General features: G+C 36.3%; 1 pseudogene; it reads left to right on the forward strand.

Annotated features, from left to right (window-relative positions):
• The window catches only part of LOC144252550 (roundabout homolog 1-like), a 158,785-nt pseudogene that overhangs the window by 125,630 nt on the left and 7,784 nt on the right, over positions 1-25,371 (forward strand).

The following is a 25,371-nucleotide window of genomic DNA, read 5'->3' on the forward strand; positions in this document are numbered from 1 at the left end:
CTTCCCACAACATTTCTAATTAGTCTGTTTGAAATTCTCTGAGTTTATCTTAAACTCACCCAACATCCTGGTCTAGGACATGCTGTTTTTTTGATTGCTTGGCAAGCATTGTTCATCTTTCCAAGTCCTGCTCAGAAACACTCCATGGAGCTTTCCTCTGATTGACTGGCAAAAATCCACCAGTCTTCTTTTTCATCTTCATCAGGCTCTGTTCCCATCTCAGTTAATCAGTTTTCTTGTTGCTTTAGTATTTCCTATTTGTTTATCTGATCCTCTATTTAAATTCAAAGCTCTCTGATGTCAGAATTCATGTCTTTCTCACGTCTTTGCCTTCACAGAATTTCCCCCACCCCCCGACCCAGTAAATGATGGCTGAAATCTGATACTGAAAATGACCTACTTTCTCCTGTTTTAGGGTGACAAATACATGTATGATCTTGAAGTATACAGATGTGATTGAGAAAAACACCATACCTGCAGCACTTATAGTGAATTTAACTAGTTTTAGCTTTTAAGTTTTTTTTTATTTTCAGTCTATAAAGAAATTATGAATTTTATTTCCAGGATCATTGCTGGAAATAATTCTGGACACTAATAAAAAGGTGGTGTGAGCCCATTAAAAAAAAAGAAAATCCTGTTAATGCTTTTGAAATGGTGACTATAGACTCTGTATGACATTTTAAAAATACAGATAAGCAAAATGAAAATATAAAGTACCAATGATCTGTATAGTCAGAAGCAGTCACTGTTCAGAGCTCAGTAAAAATCCTTTCAAACTTTCATCTCTACCTGTTTTCACATTGTCTTGAATTGGTAGCTTGCCAATATTATTTTGCAAGTTACTCTTTTAGCTGAACAGTGTATTTTTCTCTGTTGGTAACTTTTAGTGTAGACACTTGGGTTAAATAGATACTGTAATTTATGTAGCTCATTCCCTAATGTTGGCATTTAAATTGTGCCTACCCTGTTGAGACTAGATAGAGTGTTGGACTCTCATCTGTAGTTAAGTCCTTGAGTGAAGCCTCTTCTCAATCCTTTTACCTATTCAAACATCAGTCCCATCAGTCAATGACTTCTGTTTCTTATCATTCTGCCACTTCCCTAATGATGCAATCATTAGAGATAGATAGCTATTTCTCTACAGGTCTCATTCTAGAGCTTCGACCCATATATCCCAGTACTTATTCCTGCAGATTTTTACTGCCTAAATATCACTCTGAGAGAAGCACATATATTCAGGCATAAATGCACTTTTCTTGTTCCAGCAGCCATTTTCTCATGCCTGCATTACAGTAATGTTCTGCTAAGTGGTCTCAGTGCCTTTGACCCTGCCCCTTCTTCAAACTGTGCCCCTGCTGAAGGCTGTACAGAGACATTTTCCTAAAATGCAATGCTGATCAAGTTTCATCAATGCTTGAAATCTCACAATGGTTTCCCATTCCCCTTAAAATAAAGACAAGATTCCTTAATGTAGCAATCAAGACCCTTTGTGATCTGACCCCTCTGTGACTTCATCCTTGCCCACTGCCACACCCCCATCAATGTCTGTATTGTTTTACTCTTAAGTTTCTTCCAGTTCCTGGAAGAAGAACAGTTCTTGTTCACTTCAAGGTCTCTGCACATTCTGCCCAACTTCCTGGAACACTATTATCTGCTCCTTTTTCAGAGCTAACACCTATGTATTCTTTAAACTCAAAATTAAGTGGCAGATCCTCCTTCCCTAATACCACAATGAAGGGATGGGAGCCTGTTATATGTATTCCCACAACACCGTATATAGCCCCATTAGGGTGCTGACTTAATGTATTATGATTGCACACATAATGAATTGTTGATCTCTTCCACTGGACTACAAGTTCAAATAAGAAGTATATTTTATTCAGCTGAATTTCTAACATAGTGTCTGAATTCCTGTCTCTATTGCTGTCTAACAAACTACTCTAAAGCTTGGTGGCCTATAACAACCATTTTATTTTATTCACAATCCCATGAATTTGGGATTCTGAAAAAAATTCAGTTGGACAATTCATCTCTAATCTACGTGACTTTCGCCTGGTTTGGGGGGTAAGATCTCCTGCCAAGTTAGTTTTATCCCTCATATCTGATGTCCCAATATTCCTCAGCCTCCATCTCCAAAGTGTCATCACATAAGCCTGGGCTTCTCATAATATAAGGTTTCAGGATAGAGACACTTTTAACATGTCAGCTGGTTTCAAAGAAGGCAGAAAGAGAAAGTTTTCAAATCATTTTAGTACTATATTCCGATTAGGGGCATAATCTTACTCCTTCTATAGCCTATTGGTCAAAGCAGTCACAAAGCTCATTCTGATTTAACAATGTAGAACCAAATTCCCTCTCTTGTTTCAGAAGATCATTTGAATTTAGAGATATTATTATGGGTATTTTGAAAAATGAGATCTCTCTGGCCCAGATATGTATAGTTAGTTTGTATTCAGTATGTATGCCTTAAAACTGAATCCTTATAATCCTTAGACTCAAAATCTAGTAGGGACCACACAATAATATATGCACAATAGATGTTTAAAGAATAAATACACTGGGGCTGGGGTTGTGGCTCAGTGGCAGAGCGCTTGCCTCGCACATGTACAGCAGTGGGTTTGATCCTCAGTACCACATAAAAGTAAACAAAGAAATTGTGTCCATGTGTAACTAAAAAAACTTTTTAAAAAAAGAATAAATACATTATTTTATGCTTGTTGATTAGGGGCATATGTAAATATTACAATATATGTAACAAAAAGTTAATGAAAAAAGTATTATAATACCACAATATTAATTTTATAAGCCTTAAAGGCTTGAACTATTATTAATATTGCGATTTTTTGTTCTTATGAGCTTCTAGGATATTCCATATTGTCTAAAATTAGATAAACTAAGTGACTAACATAGTAGCAACCCTTCTCTTTTTCTCATATAAGAACAATGAAAATAATATAATTAAACTGATACATATTGTTTCAAAAAATGACACTATTGCATTCACTGCAGTTAATAATAAAAATACCTTGAACAGCAAAAATAGTTTTCATGTATGAAGTAGAAAATTGTCGAATGTTTTTTCATACAGAGAAGTTGAATATGATATTGTTAGAAGGAAAAGAAAGAAATAAGGTAAAGGAAAATTAAATATCTTGTCTTTTTACAAACTAGGTAATAGTTGATTATACAAAAAAATTGAAACTACACTAGTGTTAGAAAAAAGGATTTGTAAGGTATGGATTTTTTTTTCCCCTTTTGTCTTTTTCCTGGTACATGCTATATGGTGAACTGTAGAGACACCTGCTTTCATAAATTAATGGAATCACCCCTTTCTTTCTTGAACATATTTATGAAGGCATCATTTTTGTAGGAGCCTAGAGTGTTGTGAGTCACAGTCATATACTTGTACATTATTTCAGAAGATGCTGAAAACCCCTCAGGGGGAGGAATCTAAAAGGTTGAGGTTCATTTTCAACAAGCCCCACTTGAATGCAGCATCTCGAAATAGCTTTTTGTTTTCAAGTAGAATATATTACATATTTCAAACTGTACATGTTTATCACACTTTCCCCGGGATGGCCTTATTTACAGATGGTTTGAATACATTTTTTTTCCTGTCTTTCTTCAGAATTTGCACGTGTTGGTAGTAGTTAAAAGACAGCCCTTGTTTAACATTTTTGCTCTACAGAATGTGAATTATCCAAACAGCAATGCTGGCATCCTTTCACAGGGAAGCTGGCCATTCTACACCCCTTTATTGATAGTCAAAACAGTACCCTTTGTACTAAAAACTCTTACATGACTGTAAAAAAAAAGAAATTTCTTGTGGTATTTTGGATGTGCATGCTTACAAAGGCTGCAAATTAACTTTTAAGTATGCTATTTTATTGCATTCCAAATTAAACAAAGGTTTTCCTCCTATGTGTATGACAGAATCCACATTGAAACAATTATCCATTTTAATCTCTTAAATAACTCCAGCTTTGGCACATTTTTCATATTTCTTCTAGTGCCACACACAGACACATTACAAACCACCCAGAAATGAAAAATGATGAATTATATTAAAGAACCCTGCATGTGTGAACATATAAAAAATGTGTAATAATGTATACTTATATACACATAGTCCTTTACTAAAACATGTTATTTTTGTTTCTTGTGTCTTTAATTCAAATATAACTGAAACATACCTCTCCTGGCGTGCGCGTGCATGCACACACACTCACACACACACACCTCTCTTGGCATACTTTTTTTTTTTGTGTGTGTGTGTGTGTTAATACCATTCCTAGAAGGAAGGAAGGTCATGATCTTGGAAGCAAAATTTGAGTTTAAATTCTGAATTTTAGATACCCTACCTTTAAGAACTTTGACAAAATCCTTAATTCCTCTGAATTTCAATATCCTCACATATAAAATGATAATTTAAAAAGTAACTCAGAAAATTGCTCTGAGAATTGAGATAACATTGTAAAATATGCTTAGATACAAAATATGTGCTCAGTGAGTTAGTTGTTGTGTTTAAAATAATTATCATTTATTTTAACTGTCATGTGCTGAATCTGTGTTTTTTAATTCTATGAAATCAGGAGTGCAGGATCTGATGAGGTGCTGTCATGAACCTTCTGCTTGGTAGTCCCCCATTGTGTCCCATCTTTGACCTTGCATCTTCTGAGCATCACTGTGTGTCCGTTTCCCTTTTTTGCAGGCATGCTCTTAATTAGGTGCTGTTCTCTTGTTATTCTTCTACCTTGAGAATAACACCTTTTCATGACTTTTCTTTCACTTAAGTCCAAATGCTCTCTATCTTCTCAGACATCTTATATTCACTGGAGTATATTGGGTAGCGTTAGTAGAAAGACTGCTTTTAACTGATGTTCTTCAAGCCTGTGGAGAGGTGGCTGAAACATCAGTTACTCTGTGAACTAAGACTGTGGGATACTACTTAATTTTACCCTCCTTTTTGATCCTTAACTAATTTCAGCTCATTAGAAAAAAATATCTTTAAGCATATTATTAAAGAGATAGATAGAATAACAGAAAACCAAGTAAGTTTAGAACAGCCAAATACCTTCATTTAAACTCATAAATGAGTAAATTAGAGAAAAATTGCTCTTGGGTCCCATAGCTTTTAAAATGAATGTATAGGGGCTGGAGATGTGGCTCAGTGGTAGCACGCTCGCCTGGCATGCGTGCGGCCTGGGTTCGATCCTCAGCACCACATACCAACAAAGATGTTGTGTCCGCCGAGAACTAAAAAATAAATATTAAAAATTCTCTCTCTCTCTCTCTCTCTCTCTTAAAAAAATAAAAAAATAAAATGAATGTATAGTATTATTTAATACATATATGTTACATACATATTAAAATATGAAAGGAATTGTGTTATGTGCTGAATATGTTTTTGTTAATTCTATGAAATTTTACTATTTATAGTCTAGTTGAATTGACTTCGTTCACTTGGAATTGTAGAGTGGCAATAAAGAAAAGGGAAAGAAATGAATGTTTTGGAGTGAATTGGGGATGAATGAATGTTGTCTTTGGCAATAATAAGCTATCGATAATTTGGAAAGTCTTTAGGACAAATATATAGTTGGATGCTCCCCAAAAGAGTATTAATCAATGAAGTGGAACAAACTATGTTATAGGTGCATACATGAATATTTCACAATGAACCACACTATTGTGTATAATTATAATGCACTAATAAAAACATTAAAATATGTATCACTTCCTATTTTAACTTTTAAAAACTTTTCAATTCAACCGATAAACATGAGACTTAGCTGAGTATATTTCTATAAAACTTGAATAAAATGTACTGCAGGGAAGCCCCTAAGTGAGATACAAACCAAAGTAAAATCAAACTCTGATATAAAAGATTTATAGCCTTTTTTTTTCTCCCTCTGAGCAATTCAGCTCAACAGAAGCAAAGATCAAATCAGTTTCCTTGTGAATTTCTGGTTGCTTCATTGGGTCCTGACTTAGATAATGAGCTGAGCTCTTGCTTTTGATTCCTCTCCATGCAGAAGGCAGCCAGCGAGTCCTCCTCTGCCTCCGCGGCCGATTTCTCCCCTGCACACCTATGGCTACATTTCAGGACCCCTGGTCTCAGATATGGATACGGATGCGCCAGAAGAGGAAGAAGATGAAGCAGACATGGAAGTTGCCAAAATACAAACTAGAAGGCTTTTATTGCTTGGGCTTGAACAGACCCCTGCCTCAAGCGTTGGGGACCTGGAGAGCTCTGTCACTGGGTCCATGATCAACGGCTGGGGTTCAGCCTCAGAGGAGGACAACATCTCCAGTGGGCGTTCCAGTGTTAGTTCTTCCGATGGCTCATTTTTCACTGATGCTGATTTTGCCCAGGCAGTGGCAGCAGCCGCAGAGTATGCTGGTCTGAAAGTGGCGCGAAGGCAGATGCAGGATGCTGGTGGTAAGTCGGGCACTTTCCCCAAGCCACAAAGAAAGCTCAATGTGTGTGCATTAGTGCTGGTTAGCACCTATGGTCTGGTGTCTAATTTATAACTACTTTTTCTTTTCTTTTTTTAATTGAGTAAGGAAACCAAAGTCCAAGAATATAATTTATTTGTATTATTTTCTTTCTTTCCTTCCTTTTTTTTATCAGACTTTTAAACTCTGCATTTATTGAATAAATGCTATATAATGAGAGTAAAAAGAAGCTAATTCAAATGTCCTCATTTTAAGTGTAATTGTATAAATATATATGACTGTATATCTGTGTGTCTGTTTCACACTGATTGGTCTAGTTTCTTTTTTTTTTTTGTTTATGCCTTTTATTTTTTTATTTTTTTTAATTATACACAATAGATTTTATTTTTATTTTTTTTTCTTATTATTCTGTCATTTTTTTTTTATTGGTCGTTCATAACATTACATAGTTCTTAATACATCATATTACACGGTTTGATTCAAGTGGATTATGAACTCCCGCTTTTACCCCGTATACAAATTGCTGTATCACATCAGTTACCCTTCCATTGATTGACATATTGCCTTTCTAGTGTCTGATGTATTCTGCTGGCTGTCCTGTTGTCTACTATCCCCCCTCCCCTCCCCTCCCCTCCCCTCCCCTTTTCTCTCTCTACCCCTTCTACTGTAAATCATTTCTTCCATTTGTATTCTCTTGTCTTACCCCTCCTTTCCTCTTATATGACATTTTGTATAACCCTGAGGATCGCCTTCCATTTCCATGCAATTTCCCTTCTCACTCCCTTTCCCTCCCACCTCTCATCCCTGTTTACTGTAAATATTCTTCTCAAGCTCTTCGTCCCTACCCTGTCCTTGTTTACACCCCTTATATCAAAGGAGTCATTTGGTATTTGTTTTTTAAAGATTGACTAGCTTCACTTAGCATAATCTGCTCTAATGCCATCCATTTCCCTCCAAATTCAATGATTTTGTCATTTTTTAATGCAGAGTAATACTCCATAGTGTATAAATGCCACATTTTTTTTTATCCATTCATCTATTGAAGGGCATCTAGGCTGGTTCCACAGTCTTGCTATCGTGAATTGAGCTGCTATGAACATCGATGTAGCAGTGTCCCTGTAGCATGCTCTTGTTAGGGCTTTAGGGAATAGACCGAGAAGGGGAATAGCTGGGTCAAATGGTGGTTCCATTCCCAGCTTTCCGAGAAATCTCCATACTGCTTTCCAAATTGGCTGCACCAATTTGCAGTCCCACCAGCAATGAACAAGAGTGCCCTTTTCCCCGCATCCTCTCCAGCACTTATTGTTGTTTGACTTCCTAATGGCTGCCAGTCTTACTGGAGTGAGATGGTATCTTAGGGTAGTTTTGATTTGCATTTCTCTGACTGCTAGCGATGGTGAGCATTCTTTCATGTACTTGTTGATTGATTGTATGTCCTCCTCTGAGAAGTGTCTGTTCAGGTCCTTGGCCCATTTATTGATTGGGTTATTTGTTATCTTATTGTCTAATTTTTTGAGTTCTTTGTATATTCTGGTTATTAGGGCTCTATCTGAAGTGTGTGGAGTAAAGATTTGTTCCCAGGATGTAGGCTCCCTGTTTATCTCTCTTATTGTTTCTTTTGCTGAGAAAAAACTTTTTAGTTTGAGTAAGTCCCATTTGTTGATTCTATTTGTTAACTCTAGCGCTATGGGTGTCCTATTGAGGAATTTGGAGCCCGATCCCACAGCGTGTAGATCATAACCAACTTTTTCTTCTATCAAATGCCGTGTCTCTGATTTAATATCAAGCTCCTTGATCCATTTTGAGTTAACTTTTGTGCACGGCGAGAGATAGGGATTCAGATTCATTTTGGTGCAAATGGATTTCCAGTTTTCCCAGCACCATTTGTTGAAGATGCTATCCTTCCTCCATTGCATGCTTTTAGCCCCTTTATCAAATATAAGATAGTTGTAGTTTTGTGGATTGGTTACTGTGTCCTCTATTCTGTACCATTGGTCCACCCGCCTGTTTTGGTACCAGTACCATGCTGTTTTTGTTACTATTGCTCTGTAGTATAGTTTGAAGTCTGGTATCGCTATACCGCCTGATTCACACTTCCTGCTTAGTATTGTTTTTGCTATTCTGGGTCTTTTATTATTCCATATGAATTTCATGATTCTTTTATCTATTTCTACAAGATATGCTGTTGGGATTTTGATTGGCATTGCATTGAACTTATAGAGAACTTTTGGTAATATCGCCATTTTGATGATGTTAGTTCTGCCTATCCATGAGCAGGGTATGTTTTTCCATCTTCTAAGGTCTTCTTCTATGTCTTTCTTTAGGGTTCTGTAATTTTCATTGTATAAATCTTTCACCTCTTTTGTTAGGTTGATTCCCAAGTATTTTATTTTTGGGGGGGATATTGTGAATGGAGTAGTTGTCCTCATTTCCGTTTCAGAGGATTTGTCGCTGATATACAGGAATTCCTTTGATTTATGAGTGTTGATCTTATATCCTGCCACTTTGCTGAATTCATTTATTAGCTCTAATAGCTTCTTTGTAGACCCTTTTGGGTCTGCTAGGTATAGAATCATATCATCTGCAAATAGTGATAATTTAAGTTCTTCTTTTCCTATTTTTATGCCTTTAATTTCTTTTGACTGTCTAATTGCTCTGGCCAGTGTTTCGAGGACTATGTTGAACAGAAGTGGTGAGAGAGGGCATCCCTGTCTTTTACCAGATCTTAGAGGGAATGCCTTCAATTTTTCTCCATTCAGAATGATGCTGGCCTGTGGCTTATCATAGATTGCTTTTACAATGTTGAGGTATGATCCTGTTATCCCTAATTTTTCTAGCGTTTTGAACATAAAGGGATGCTGTACTTTGTCGAATGCTTTTTCTGCATCTATTGAGATGATCATATGGTTCTTATTTTTAAGTCTATTGATGTGGTGAATAACATTTATTGATTTCCGTATATTAAACCAGCCTTGCATCCCAGGGATGAATCCTACTTGATCATGATGTATAATTTTTTTGATATGTATTTGAATCCGATTCGCCAGAATTTTATTGAGGATTTTTGCGTCAAGGTTCATTAGAGATATTGGTCTGTAGTTTTCCTTCTTTGATGTGTCTTTGTCTGGTTTCGGAATCAGGGTGATGTTGGCCTCGTAGAATGAATTTGGAAGTTCTCCCTCTTTTTCTATTTCCTGAAATAGCTTGAAAAGTATTGGTGTTAGTTCCTCTTTAAAGGTTTTGTAAAACTCTGCTGTATACCCATCCGGTCCTGGGCTTTTCTTAGTTGGTAGTCTTTTGATGGTTTCTTCTATTTCCTCTATTGTTATTGGTCTGTTTAGGTTGTCTATATCCTCCTGGCTCAATCTGGGCAGATCATAGGACTCAAGGAATTTATCTATGCCTTCACTATCTTCTATTTTATTGGAGTATAAGGATTCAAAGTAATTTCTGATTATCTTCTGTATTTCTGAAGTGTCTGTTGTGATATTGCCTTTTTCATCCTGTATGCTAGTAATTTGGGTTCTCTCTCTTCTTCTCTTCGTTAGCATGGCTAAGGGTCTGTCAATTTTATTTATTTTTTCAAAGAACCAGCTTTTAGTTTTGTCAATTTTTCAATTGTTTCTTTTGTTTCAATTTCATTAATTTCAGCTCTGATTTTAATTATTTCTTGCCTTCTACTTCTTTTGCTGTTGTTTTGCTCTTCTTTTTCTAGGATTTTGAGATGAAGTATGAGATCATTTATTTGTTGGTTTTTTCTTTTTTTGAGGAATGAACTCCAAGCAATGAATTTTCCTCTTAGAACTGCTTTCAATGTGTCCCATAGATTCCGATATGTTGTGTCTGTGTTTTCATTTAACTCTAGGAATTTTTTAATTTCCTCCTTGATGTCTTCTAAAACCCATTGATCACTCAGCAACCTATTGTTCATTCTCCAGGTGATGCTTGATTTTTCCTTTCTTCTTTTATCATTGATTTTCAGTTTCATTCCATTATGATCAGATAAGATGCATGGTATTATCTCTACCCCTTTGTATTGTCTAAGAGTTGCCCTGTGACATAGTATATGGTCTATTTTTGAGAAGGTTCCATGTGCTGCTGAGAAAAAAGTGTAGCTACTTGATGTTGGGTGGTATAGTCTATATATGTCAATTAAGTCTAGGTTGTTAATTGTGTTATTGAGTTCTATAGTTTCCTTATTTAACTTTTGTTTGGAAGATCTGTCCAGTGGTGAGAGAGGTGTGTTGAAGTCTCCCATGATTATTGTATGTTGGTCTATTAGACTCTTGAACTTGAGAAGAGTTTGCTTGATGAACACAGCTGCACCATTATTTGGGGCATATATATTTATGATTGTTATGTCTTGTTGGTGTATGGTTCCCTTGAGCAGTATGAAGTGTCCTTCTATATCCCTTTTGATTAGCTTTGGCTTGAAATCTATTTTATTAGATATGAGTATGGACACTCCTGCTTGTTTCCGCGGTCCATATGAGTGATATGATTTTTCCCAACCTTTCACCTTCAGTCTATGTATATCTTTTCCTATCAAATGCGTCTCCTGTAGACAGCATATTGTTGGGTCTTGTTTTTTGATCCATTCTACTAGCCTGTGTCTCTTAATTGGTGAGTTTAAGCCATTAACATTTAGGGTTATTATTGAGATATGGTTTGTTCTTCTATCCATATTTGTTTATTGATGTTACTAAACCTGATTTGTTATCCTCTTTGACTACTTTCCCCCCTTTACTGTCCTACCTCCCATTGTTGGTTTTCAATGTTATTTTCCATTTCCTCTTCCTGTAATGTTTTGCCAAGGATTTTTTGAAGAGATGGTTTTCTAGCTGCAAATTCTTTTAACTTTTGTTTATTGTGGAAGGTTTTAATTTCATCTTCTAACCTGAAGCTTAATTTCGCCGGATACACGATTCTTGGTTGGAGCCCATTGTCTTTCAGTGTTTGAAATATGTTATTCCAGGATCTTCTAGCTTTCAGAGTCTGTGTTGAGAGATCAGCTGTTATCCTGATTGGTTTACCCCTAAATGTAATCTGCTTTCTTTCTCTTGCAGCTTTTAAAATTCTCTCCTTATTCTGTATGTTGGACATCTTCATTATAATGTGTCTAGGTGTGGATCTCTTATGATTTTGCACATTCGGCGTCCTGTAGGCTTCTAGGATTTGGGATTCTGTCTCATTCTTCAATTCTGGGAAGTTTTCTCGTATTATTTCACTGAATAGACTGTTTATTCCTTTGGAATGGAGCTCTGTGCCTTCCTGTATCCCAATGACTCTTAAATTTGGTCTTTTGATATTGTCCCATAATTCTTGGATGTTCTGCTCATGGTTTCTTAGCAGACTTGCTGAGCTGTCTATGTTCTTTTCCAGTTGAAATACTTTGTCTTCATTGTCTGATGTTCTCTCTTCTAAGTGATCTACTCTGCTGGTAGTATTCTCAATTGAGTTTTTAAGTTGGTTTATTGTTTCCTGCATTTCTAGAATTTCTATTTGTTTGTTTTTTATTACCTCTATCTCCCTGTGAAATTGATCTTTTACTTCCTGGATTTGTTTGTCAATGTGATCTTTCATTGTCTGATTTTGCTGTCTCATGTCTTCCTTGAGACTTCAGATCATCTGAAGCATATATATCCTGAACTCTTTATCTGATATTCCATCTGTTGCAGCTATTACCTCTTCTAAAGTTGAGTTGACCTGCATTGCTTGTGGTCCTTTCTTTCCTTGTCTTTTCATACTGCTCGCGTTTCTTTCTGCTTGGTGCAACTGTTGTGTTTTGAAATTTACCCCCTATTTATTTATGTTGCTCTTGTATACTTGAAAAGTCTCCCTTGCAGGTGCGGGCGGCGGCTGTGCCCCTACTCCAATTGGGGTGACGTGTCTACCACGCTGGCGGCTCTCTGGGCCTGTTCCGGGAGTGGAAGGCGGCTCTGTTCTGTCCCTATTCCAATTGGGGTGTCGTGACTACAATGCTGGCAGGTCGCTGGGCCTGTTCCGGGCGTGGGCGGTGGGCTTGGCTGGCGGGATTCCACCTAATGGCAATCCCTAACCTCCCTGCTTGCTAATTAATGGCTTCTCTGAGGCGCCACGCCTTCTGTAGCTGCGGGGCAGGCCGCGCGAATCAGTTGGCCTGGATCTCCGGGGTCCTGCTGCTGGCTGTTTTGATGTTGCAAGCTGTTGGAGAGTGGTGGTGTATTCTTCAGCTTTCCCGGATGGTGGCCGCTGACTGCCTGGATGGAGTGTCCGCTGTTTTGATGTTGCACTCTGAAGGAGAGTGGCGGTGTATCCTTCAGCTTTCCCGGATGATGGCCGCTGACTGCCTCGGTGGAGTGTCCGCTGTGGGGGATGGGACTGTATCGCTTCCTTCCCCTTCTGAGATCCCGTGCTAGGCCCAAGGGTCCGTGTGGGCTTGGCTGGTGGGATTCCACCTAATGGCCTTCCCTAACCTCCCTGCTTGCTAATTAATGGCTTCACTGAGGCGCCACGCCTTCTGTAGCCGCAGGGCAGGCCGCGCGAATCAGTTGGCCTGGATCTCCGGGGCCCTGCTGCAGGCTGCTGGGATCCCTGGCACTCTATCACTTTGATTTTTTCTGCTTGCCCCTCCCCCAGCGCTGGCTAGCCAGGTTTCCTTTTGGCTGCTACTGGGAGGAGGGGTTGGAGGTCAGGTGTCTCTGGTTTCCCCCTAGTCTTTATGGAGGCTCAGCTTGATACTCCCTCTCCCGGCAAGCCTAGGAGAGATTTTATGCGAATTCCCGCTGTCTGGGGGGTGAGCTGAATGACACCGACCTGTTTTGATGTTGCACTCTGAAGGAGAGTGGCGGTGTATCCTTCAGCTTTCCCGGATGGTGGCCGCTGACTGCCTCGGTGGAGTGTCCGCTGTGGGGGATGAGACCTCAGTCACTCCCTGTGCGAGCCACCAAAAGCCACAGTCTGGCTGGGCACAATTCAGGAGCCACTTGTCAAAAGAAACTAACTTTATTTTTAGAACTACAAACGCCAAACAAAACAGCTCCTCAGGAAAAAACCCTCAGAGCCCAACTGCCACCACAGGCTTCCCACAAGCCTCTCACACCCACACAAGCCTCACCACCTCCCCTGGTCTAGTTTCTTTAAGGTATGTATTTACTCAGTTAAATGAGCTTTGTGTTGCTCAATGCTTAGTATGTATAAAGTAAACCAGATAAAATTTATTGTGATAATTCTTTTATTTCATTTAATCAGATGTTCTGTCAAAGAAATATTTACATATCCAGGTGGGACAGTCAGCCATTGGAAAATAGGCTATTTCTTTTTGAAACTCATTTCCTCGTGGCTTTTCAAACTAGAATATTAATTTAATTGGGAAAAATTAAAGATTTGGATAACACACACACATTTGCAAGCATAAATATTTTCCCTCTTTGATCTAATAATTGAGAGAGCAGGTTAATCCAGATGCACATAATAAATTTTCTGTTTCCCTTTCTCATTGCCAGTAACCTATTTTTAATGAGAATGTATCTCTTATTATGTTTTAACTCATTTTTGCTTATTGCCTTCTCCTCCCAAGTATGATAAAGAAAATAATTTGAATATAAAATAGATTTTTATATGATTAAATTTGTGTAGGATGAATCTATGTTTATATTAATACATATATTCATATTATTGTGTGGTGCATTCGCGTCTGTGTGTGTGTGCACACGCATGCATGTGTATTTCTCGAGTCTAAAAATGCAAGTAGTAGAATAAAAGAATGTGGTCATCAAAAAAAGAGATAATATTTAGGAAAAAGAAAAGACTATCACAACAATTGATACTTGTTACTTAGTTGTTTTACTAACAACTACCACATTGGTAATTTTCTGTGTTTTCTAGATACTTCATTGGTCATTATTTTTTATCAGTATAGAATATTTTCAGAGAAAATTTAACTTGCATCGTTAAGTCATCTCTATAAATTTTTTTTATCCTGAATATGTTGCAGAAAAAAGATTTCTAATTTTCTTCATCTTATTATTATGGAATATATATATATATATATATATATATATGTATGTATTTTAGTCAGGTCTATATTTTATGAAATTTAGACAAATATCTTTTCTTCCAGTAGCTGCTGAATTCAGTAAAATATGCAAACCTAATTCTGTTTCTTAATGAATAAATAACCTTATATATAGCTTTTGTTTCCCTTTCCTTTTTAATTCTCTGCTAAAAAAAATACAGGAAATTAAGCATGTCAGACCACTACTTTCAGATTGCATTAAGGGTGTTTTTCAGTTCATTAAATCAGGAAAACATAGAAATGATGTTGAAAATTCATCTGTAAAGGACCTTATGCCTTAGGGTCTATGAGCAGTGGATGGCCTTACACAATAGAATGAGTAATGGGCTTCCTCTCAGCCCTAATTCTCTGCTTTCATGGATATGTAACGTTAATTGTAATAGTCTCTATCACAGCTAAGGAGAGGTTTTGGTTTAATATTTTATTATATTGTAATTGAGTAGCATTTCTGGTTTTCTCTTGGCTCATGATTATAATGAACTAAATACATGTCTGCCTATTGCAGTGTTCTTTTCAGGAAATGGTGGTGCTCACCATGTGACTTGAAGTTAATATGAATGAATAATCCAATCACCTTGCTTCTCACTTGGCTGCATTAATGTCTATTATTTAATATGCTTGGGTTAGCATTTTTAAATGTGTTCATTTCTCTGTATGTGGCTTCTTCTGTTTATAGTCAAAATATATGTTGTCAGGTCTGTTTGAAATTTCTTATGGTACTAAGGAGTTCTGGGTTTGTGACTGGATTTTGTAGAAACCAAAATAGGGAAGGTCACCAGAAGGCCAATGGCTCTTCATTGCCCTTCTGGGTTAAGTATGTTGTACCTGTTGTAATAGATCATCTATGTGGGAGAGCCAGAGAGTTTGATAGCACTGAAATGCACCATGTCTGATTGGTAAATTCAGTTCCCATTGGTATCTGGAGTATTGTTTCTCCAAAAATAAATAACCAAAAACTACCTCTACCTCCATCAAAACACAGTGTTTAGAAGAGTCACATTATCTAGAATCAGCAACTATCTTGAGACAGAAAAGGGATGTAAGTAATTTTTGGTTCATCTAAATATGTGAGATAGATAATTTTAGATCACCTCAAAAGAAATACATTGGATTCTGCCATCATAGAATGTCGAAAATATATATTTAGCTAAAATAAGGATGTGATTAGAACAGTTCATTCTTAGAACATGAATTTTTTATGGACTCTGACTCTTTGGAGAAAACAACAAACATTGAATATATTATGAAAATTTTTAATTAACATTTTTGTCCAAGAACATTTACTAATACTAGTTGCAAAAATATGGGAATGTGGAGCTAGGGATATAGCTTAGTTGGTAGAGTACTTGCTTCACATACACAAGGCCCTGGGTTCAATACCCAGCACCACAAATTAAAAAAAAAAGAATGTTTTTCTTTACCAAATAAGTATCATGAACTCTTACAGAATATAAGAAGTGATTAAAATAATAAAAGAAAAATAAAGACTGGAAATTCTTTTAGGCTTTTTTCTCTAGTGACTAGCACAGAGTGGGAAACAGCCTAGTATTTGTTAGATTTTATTCAAGTGATTTTTAAAATTAGATTCCTAGCTTCAGTGTTTTGCTGTTGTTGTTCCTGTTGATAATTAATATTCACTGATGTGTCTGGCTCTGTTGCTTCTTTCCCAGGTCGCTGACATTTTCATGCATCTCAGTGCCCGAGGCCCACAAGTCCTGTGTCTACAGACAGCAACATGAGTGCTGCGGTCATGCAGAAAGCCAGACCAGCCAAGAAACAAAAACACCAGCCAGTACATCTGCGCAGAGAAGCCTACACAGATGGTAAGTCCACTGAAAAGCACCTATGAATCCCGCCTGTTTACCCTGCCTCTCTGGGATCAGTGAATGGGTTCACTAACATTAGAAATTACATTAAAAATTCATTGATAGTAAGTGTCACATTATGTACAGGAGTGATCTACTTCCATAGCTTGTCAAGCTCCTCTAGCCCTTATTGTTTTCTAATAAGTTGATTATTTAAGAACAAGTGTACACGTTTAATATTTTGAAGTTTTCATTTTTCAAACAATTGGATGTGACTATATTTGAAATAATGGCAGAGGATTGACTTTTGTCAGATTCCTCCAAAGTATCTCTAATTTTTTTTCATTTTACTTTTTTTACAACATAACATTCAAACAGAAGACAATACATTTGTGTGAATATTAATTCTACCCGCAGTGGTATCACCACCCAGTTATTTTGTGCACCAAAAGGCAAATCAAATCATCTTCTTCGTGCCTTCACATATGATATTGACTCTCACTGAAGAGGGGCTGCTTGTATTCTCAAGGGAGCATGGGAGGAGAATGCAAACCACTGTGATGTTGTCTAGAGAAAGACTTTAATGAAAGTGCCTCAGGTGGCCCAGCATTTATTAAACCGCCACCTTCTCATTTTATAACACAACGCCACGGGCTTCGTCGGAAATGCATGTAAGATAAATTCTCTCCAACTCACCCACCTTGTCAAGTTTTCTAAATTTGCTAAAGGGGTGGGGGACGAAGGCTGTCACAGGCACAGTTCCTCCACCTCCTGGTCCTCTGCAACCACAATCTGATTAGGACTTTCATTACAAGTCAGCAATTTTTCAAAAAGGGCATCATTTGCCATTATCATATGAAAGCCTAATATTATAGATCCGTATCCAAGGTTACGAGGAGGGTTTTCTGAGGTACTTCTCCCTGTGATTCCTGCCACTTGACAGAAAAATTTAATACAAAGCTCACAGCACGATGAGCACAAGTAATTTTGCAATGAGTGGCTGTCCGGGCTATTATCTGTACTTTATTCTGAGTACTTTCTCTCACTAGCATCTATCTGATATTAGACTACATTAAATACTGGTGTGACACAGCGCACCTGGGCCTCCTGGCTTCCTCCCAGGACTCTTTTGTCAGTGAAACTGAGCTGTCAGAATATTATCTGATTTTGAAGGGTTATTACAGTGGCTTTGTGCGTGTTTGCCTCTGTGAGGGGAAAACACTAGGTGTAAATTCCCCAACTCTACCAGCAATTTTACATTTATGGGATCCCTGTAATGCCATTTTACAAGTTTTATGGCTGTTTTATCAATTTTTATTATCTAGAAGAGCGTGCTCCTAACTGGAAAACTGGCCAACATGGAGTCTGGATGTAAACACATCTAAATTGAATGCATAAGGGAAAATCTTCCTAAATCAGATCTTTCCACTTCTTCTTTATGTGTGTTTCTTTGGGAAACATGGCATTGAATAATGCCCCCTGAAAATGTTTTAAGTAATGCAAACATGCCAAGTTGAAAAATACAGCATTGTAGTTCTGAATTACACTGTGCTGGAAAATTGTTATCTGTATTTATTGTCCTCATTCCACAGTACTTATTTCAGTGTGTTTAATAATTAAATGTAAATTCTAACTAATCCCTGAATAATAACTTAAATTGAATGATGAAGCACACAAGTTATTTTTTTTTTAATTTAATTTCAGGAATACCAAAGAACTATATTGAAACATGTGTAAAGCCAAAAAGTTAATCTGAAACATTATTTGGATTTCTAATTGCTTATTTCACAAAAGTGATTATGCAAAATTATCATAGTACATACTTTAATATAGAAGCTAATAATTATTTTCTTTAGGTAACAAAATTAGATCAAATGGAGAAATAACTAAAACTGTTTTAAAATTATATATTTAACTTCCCTTCAACATTTTGCTAAGTTATGCTTATTATACTAATATTTCTTGAATTTAATTCAGTGTGTTTACTGGTGGGTAGGAGAAAAAGTAATAAAGCTATATTTTATACATATCCCAGCATGCACATCAATTAATTAAAACCACAAAAATGCAGATATTTCTTAATGCCTCAAATAAAAGAAATTCATGTATCCCCATACTCCATAGCGCTAGAGATTGAACCCAGGGCCTCAGATAGGTGGGGCAAGAGTCTACCACTGAGCTACCTACCCCCTCTGAAATGTACATAGTCTTAATGGCTATGGGTATGACAGGAAGAAAAGTCATTTTCTCACAAACTCTTTTATCAACTTACTACATTATATTTTTTAAACATATACTCACAAACCATTCTACAATGAAGCTCAAAGCAGACAAAATTTGTATAATAATTTAAAAGGAGAAGTGGGAAGGAGATAGAATTTTAAAAGCTTACAATTGTTAGAATGTGAATTCCACATATCAGTAAGATATGGAAGGTTTGTTGGCTTTTCTTTTTTTCTGAATGTAATGCATAGACTGATGGATGAGCTTGATTATAGTTTATAGATTTATGTCCACTGTCTAGAACATGATGTATCAGTTTTGCATTTGTAGCTCTTTTACTTTGTAAATTTAGTTCAAATTCTGTATTCCCTTGGTAGAATTTTTGTAAACTCTATGAAGAAGAATAAAGAGTAACTTTGAACTGAGAGAGCGATCTGGAATGAGTCTTCTCAGTCCCCATAGTAGCTGCTAAGGCTGCCAAAATAATCTACCAAAGATTGGGTGACTTAAACAACAGAGGTTTCTTTCCTGAGCTCTAGAGGTTAGAAGATCACTAAGAAGGTGACAGCAGGGTTGGTGTCTTGGGAAGCCTCTCTGGCTTCAAGATGATGGTATTGTCCCTGTGTCTTACATAATCTTCCAACTGCCTGTATCTGTGTCCTTATCTCCACTTCTTAGAATGTCTTTGGTTAGATGAAAACTCACACCAGAGAATTCATCTTAATAACTTCTCTAGAGACTCCAAATACAGTCACATTCTGAGGTATGGGGAGTTAGGACTTTTTGATTTGAATTTTAGGGGGACATATTCTGGTCCCTAAGATTCTACCAGCCCCTCCAGAATGCTTGCATTGTGGGACTGCTGAATGCTAGGCATCGTGCTTCACACCACAGTCAGACTGACAGGCAGCATCTGATTATTTATTTATTTCATATTTGCCACATTCAAGTTTAACCCAGATGGAGGATAGAATTAAAATATATGAATATTTATCAGCTGAAATCTTATGGAGTTATAGCCAAGCACAAGTGCATTTCTAGGACCTTCTAATAGATTCTTCCCACCCCCTCTTTTCAACCTTTCCAATACATTTACATACTTGATTTAAAAACCAAATCTACGTTATTTCTCTAGCTGTACTTTTCATAAATTATAAATTTGCCACACTCTTTGGAATGATGTTATTTTGACTTGATTTATCATTAATTACAAGGTCTTGGGACTTTAAGCAGTTAAGTAAATAGGCTGCAGAATCTCTATAGTGAGTTAATGCTGTGCTGGCAGAATTGTCTGCATACACATGTTCTTACATATTTCTGTACATGCTATATTAATTTGTTATTTAGAGTCTTGTGTAAGAAGTGAGTTAGTATTCTTATATAAAGAAAGAATACACACACACACACACACACACACACACACGTAAATCAGGTCCATAATCCCAGTTCTTAAACCCAATTTGAAGTACTTTATGACATGAATTACGTGAAAAAACTACTTCACATAGGTGTATTGTTTACACGTGATTATGCCTGGTTTGAGTTCATAATCATTTTATAATCCTAAATAATTTCTTGGGCAAACATGTTTATATGAGAAATTAAACGTGCTAGCATTCCTCTATAATTGTCAATTAAACACAGTGAAGATTATATACAGGAAGTTGGAATCTTTAAATCATCACTGAGTTCTACTTTTGACCTGTGTTACAGACAGCACCTAATGGAACATGTGGTAATAGGTTTTGTCTTAAGAGTTATATGTTCCCAAGACTTTGTATGATCTTGTGTTAGTGGTAATTGTTAGATTTGATAGTTGATAAACACAGATAATTTGTGATTTGATGGTAGTGGCTTTTACTCATCTGTTTCCTGATAACCTGAGTTCACAATCTGGTTTATGTTTACAGTAAATAGAGAGTAGGGAAATGCATCTACAGCCAGAGTATGCTCTGAATGAGGATTTTTCCCTTCCTCTTGTTTTTAGTCCCAGGTTCAATATGAATTTAAAGCACTCTGCCTTGGGTTTCCTGCCTTTAGGCCCTTCATTATGGTCTGGTTTTTAACTCTTTCTGTTAACTTGATCAACAAGTAGCAGAGGGAGGACTTATCTAGGACACATCTTGTACTTATTTTTAAGTAATATTTTTGAAAAATCCACTCAAATAATGGACAAAGGAAGTAATTCATGTACTAGTAACAGTGGCAATCCATGTTGCAAGACAGAATACTTAGAATTTTAACATCAGAGAGAAATTAGTACTGTTGGCTCTATTTTGGCCACCATATTAACTACTATGTTGAGGCTATTGATATGACACTTGAACATGTTAAGTCCCTGAAAGCCAACAACAAGAAATTGAAATTAAAACTTTGATCACTTTTTATAATGGGTTCTCAAATACAGCAGCTGGTACTAAAAAAAAATGTGAGTTCAAGCTGCTTCTTTCAAAGACCAATGCCATGAATCCTAATGCTTTAAGCTTTAGCCTATAATGTCAAGAGAAAATTAGTTAAGAAAATCTTACAATTTTTTTAGGAAAAAATAAAGGGTTCATTTATTATCTTTTAAATATAAGAATAGACTCCTAGATTAAAGCTGATGCTTTCTAGGTCCTTCAATATACTATTGTAAAAATCTTCAAGTCACAATTTTAACGTTTAAGTTTCTCATATTGGTACATGTAAATGATAGTTGGTAGACCATTGTTAGTAATAATAAAATAATTGGAAATAGCCTACATATTCCTCTGAAGACATTGGCTAAATTAATTATATATTAATAGAACAAATTGTTATGAAAACTTCTCAAAAAAGTATGCATTTATAAAAAATATATGATTACATGGTAAAAAGAAAAAAAAGTACAATCCAATTCATGTATTAAACACAGAAGGCTATATACTTGTGTCTGGCACAATCTCTCAGGCTTGCCATCTGTGGATTATCAGGTAAGCACTATATTTAATCCCAAGTGTGACCATTTTTGGTGGTCCTTGACTATGAATGCTGCTTCTTTGAGTTTATGAGTTGGCCACCCTGTTTTTGTTGTTGTTTGTTTAAATAAATCACAGTGGAATGCATTACAATTCTTATTATACATATACAGCACAATTTTTCATATATCTGGTTGTATACAAAGTATATTCACACCAATTCCTGTCTTCATAAATGTACTTTGGATAATGATGTCCATCACATTCCACCATCCTTGCTAATCCCCTGCCCCCTCCCTTTCCCTCCCACCCCTCTGCCCTATCTAGAGTTCCTCTATTCCTCCCATGCTCCCCTCTCCCTACCCCACTATGAGTCAGCCTCCTCATATCAGAGAAAACATTTGACATTTGTTTTTTGGGATTGGCTAACTTCACTTAGCATTATCTTCTCCAATGCCATCCATTTACCTGCAAATACCATGATTTTATTCTCTTTTATTGCTGAGTAATATTTCATTGTGTATATATGCCACATTTTTTTATCCATTCATTTACTGAAGGACATCTATGTTGATTCCACAGTTTAGCTATTGTGAACTGTGCTGCTAGAAACATCGATGTGGCTGTATCCCTGTGGTATGATGTTTTTAAGTCTTTTGGGTATAGATTGAGGAGAGGGATAGCTGGGTCAAATGGTGGATCCATTCTAAGTTTTCTAAAGAATTTCCATCCTGCTTTGCTTATTGGCTGCACCAATATGCATTCCCACCAGCAATGTATGAATGTACCTTTTTCCCCACATCCTCACCAACACTTCTTATTGTTTGTATTCATAATAGCTGCCATTCTGACAGGAGTAAGATGATATCTTAGAGTAGTTTTGATTTACATTTCTTTAATTGCTAGAGATGATAAACATTTTTCCATATATTTGTTGACTGATTATGTATCCTCTTCTTAGAAGTGTCTGTTCAGGTCCTTGGCCCATTTGTTGATTGGGTTATTTGTTTTTCGGTGCTTACCTTTTTGAGTTCTTTATATACCCTAGAGATTAGTGCTCTATCTGATGTGTGAGGGGTAAAAATTTGCTCCCAAGATGTAGGTTCTCTGTTCACCTCACAGATTGTTTATTTTACTGAGATGAAACTTTTTAGTTTGATTCCATCCTATTTATTGATTATTGGTTTTAATTCTTGTGCTATAGGAGTCTTATTAAGGAAGTTGGGGCCTAATCCCACATGATGAAGATTAGGGCCTACTTTTTCTTCTATTAGATGCAGAGTCTCTGGTTTAATTCCTAGATCCTTGATCCACTTTGAGTTGAGTTTTGTGCAAGGTGAAAGATAGGGGTTTAATTTCATTTTGTTGCATATGGATTTCCAGTTTTCCCAGCACCATTTGTTGAAGATGATATCTTTTCTCCAATGTATGTTCTTGGCACCTTTGTCTAATATAATTGTAATTTTGTGGGTTAGTCTCTGTGTCCTCTATTCTGTACCACTGGTCTACCAGTCTGTTTTGGTGCCAGTACCATGCTGCTTTTGTTACTATTGCTCTATAGTATAGTTTAAGGTCTGGTATAGTCATGCCACCTGCTTCACTCTTCCTGCTAAGGATGCTTTAGCTATTCTGGTGGGTCTCTTATTTTTTCAGATGAATTTTGTGATTGTTTTTTCTATTTCTATGAGGAATGCCATTGGGATTTTGATAAAAATTGCATCAAATCTGTATAGTGCTTTTGGTAGTATGGTCATTTTGATAATACTAATTCTGCCTATCCAAGAGTAAGGTAGATCTTTCCATCTTCTAAGGTCTTCTTTTATTTCTTTCTTTAGGGTTCTGTGGTTTTCATTGTATAGATCTTTCACCTCTTTCATTAAGTTGTCTCCCCAGTATCTTATTTTTATTTGAGGTTATTTTAAATGGGGTAGTTTTCCTCATTTCCTTCTCAGAGGATTTGTCACTGATATACAGAAATGCCTTTGATTTATGGGACTTGATTTTATATCCTGCTACTTTGCTGAATTTATTTACTAGATCTAGAAGTTTTCTGGTGGAGCTTTTTTGGCCTTCCAGGTATAGAATCATATCATCAGTAAATAGTGCTAATTTAAATTCGTCTTTTCCTATAGATATCCCTTTAATTTCTTTTGTCTGTCTAATTGCCAGTGTTTCAAGAACTATGTTAAATAGAAGTGGTGAAAGAGGGCATCCCTGTCTTATTTCAGTTTTTAGAGAGAATGCCTTTAATTTTTCTCCATTTAGAATGATGCTAGACTGAGGCTTAGCATAGATAGCCTTTACAATGTTGAGATATGTTCCTGTTATCCCTAGTTTTTCTAGTGTTTTGAACATGTAAAAGTGCTATATTTTGGGGAATGGTCTATAGAAAATAGTTCAGATTGAGTACTCTGTAAAATCAACATTGAAGATTTGAAATGCAGATGGGAGCTACTAAATGTTGTAATTTTAAATTTAAATCCTTAAAAATGTGTAAAATTTTTTACTATGTAAATGTATTTTTTTGTTTAAAATCTTAAAGTACTAAATATTTAATAAATGTTTTATGAATACTTTTTAGGCTGTTTATTATAGACATCTCTAATGACATGACTGAAAACATAATTATGTTGTTAATTCCCAAATCTCTGTTTCTCTGGTTTTGACACTCTTGAAATTCAGATTTTATATGGATTTACCTATCCTACATCTCTATCTGGCTATCTCTAAAGCTCCTCCCTTTCACTTTTCTAAAACTGAGCTCACACTCTTTCTTCATAAACATCTCTTCCTATTCCTACATTCCATACTTTCGGTGATGTTTTTCTCATCAACTTAGCCATCTATGGCTAAAGTCCTAAAAGTCATCTTACGTTCCCTTCACCACCCCCTCCAAGCTATATTCCATTGATCATTAGGTGATATTGCTTTTCCTTCCTCAGTGTCTCAAGATACTCTTCATTTGAACAACCACCAACATTGTTCCATTTTCTGTCATTACTTATATGAGCAATTGTAATAACATTATGGCCTCCCAAAGTGAAACTTTTAAAATTTTAATCCATCCTTCATACCATAGCTCAAACAATCTAACCTGTAAAAACCTGTTCATAATCTTCTACTAATTTATCAAATATTATTAAGACATATCTACCTTTCCTCCCTGGAATGTTTATGATTCATTTTTAAAGGGTATACTGGCCGGTCATGGTGGCACATGCCCATAATCTCAGTGTCTCGGGAGGCTGAGGCAGGAGGATTACGAATTCAAAGCCAACCTCAGCAAAAGCAAGGTGCTAATCAACTCAGTGAGACCCTGTCTCTAAATAAAACATAAAATAGGGCTGGGGTTGTGGCTCAGTGGTTTAGTGCCCCTGAGTTCAATCCCCAGTGCCAAAAAATAAAAAATAAATAAAAGAGTGTACTGTTTAAATAAAACAAATATTTCCTAGTTATCAAATGTTATGCTTTCATTCTTGTATATGTCTACAATGTAAGAAATTAAATTAGTTTATTATTTATATTATTTAAATATAGCTATGAGTATACATATATACAACATATATGTATGAAGTAATCAATCTGTATATATATTAGTAATTATGTGGCTTAAAACTCGCAGATCTATACAGAAGGGAGAGAGTCCATCAATGGATGTGAGATTATAAATGTGATTAAATGAAGAAGCATAAAGAACACTAAACCAGAAATTTAGAATACAAAGACATTAGTCCTGATTCTGTTGTATCCTGCTTTTGAGATTGGAATTAGCTTTAAGACTATCTGGAGCTTTCTTGTCTACAAAACAAGAAGGGATTTAGGCTGGATTGGACAATGGCCAGTAAGTCTCAACTGAAGTGCCATGTTCACTCAATCTGGTGTGGTTATCTGAGGG

This window comes from Urocitellus parryii, unplaced genomic scaffold (genome assembly GCF_045843805.1).
Source record: "Urocitellus parryii isolate mUroPar1 unplaced genomic scaffold, mUroPar1.hap1 Scaffold_45, whole genome shotgun sequence".
Classification (NCBI taxonomy): domain Eukaryota; kingdom Metazoa; phylum Chordata; class Mammalia; order Rodentia; family Sciuridae; genus Urocitellus; species Urocitellus parryii.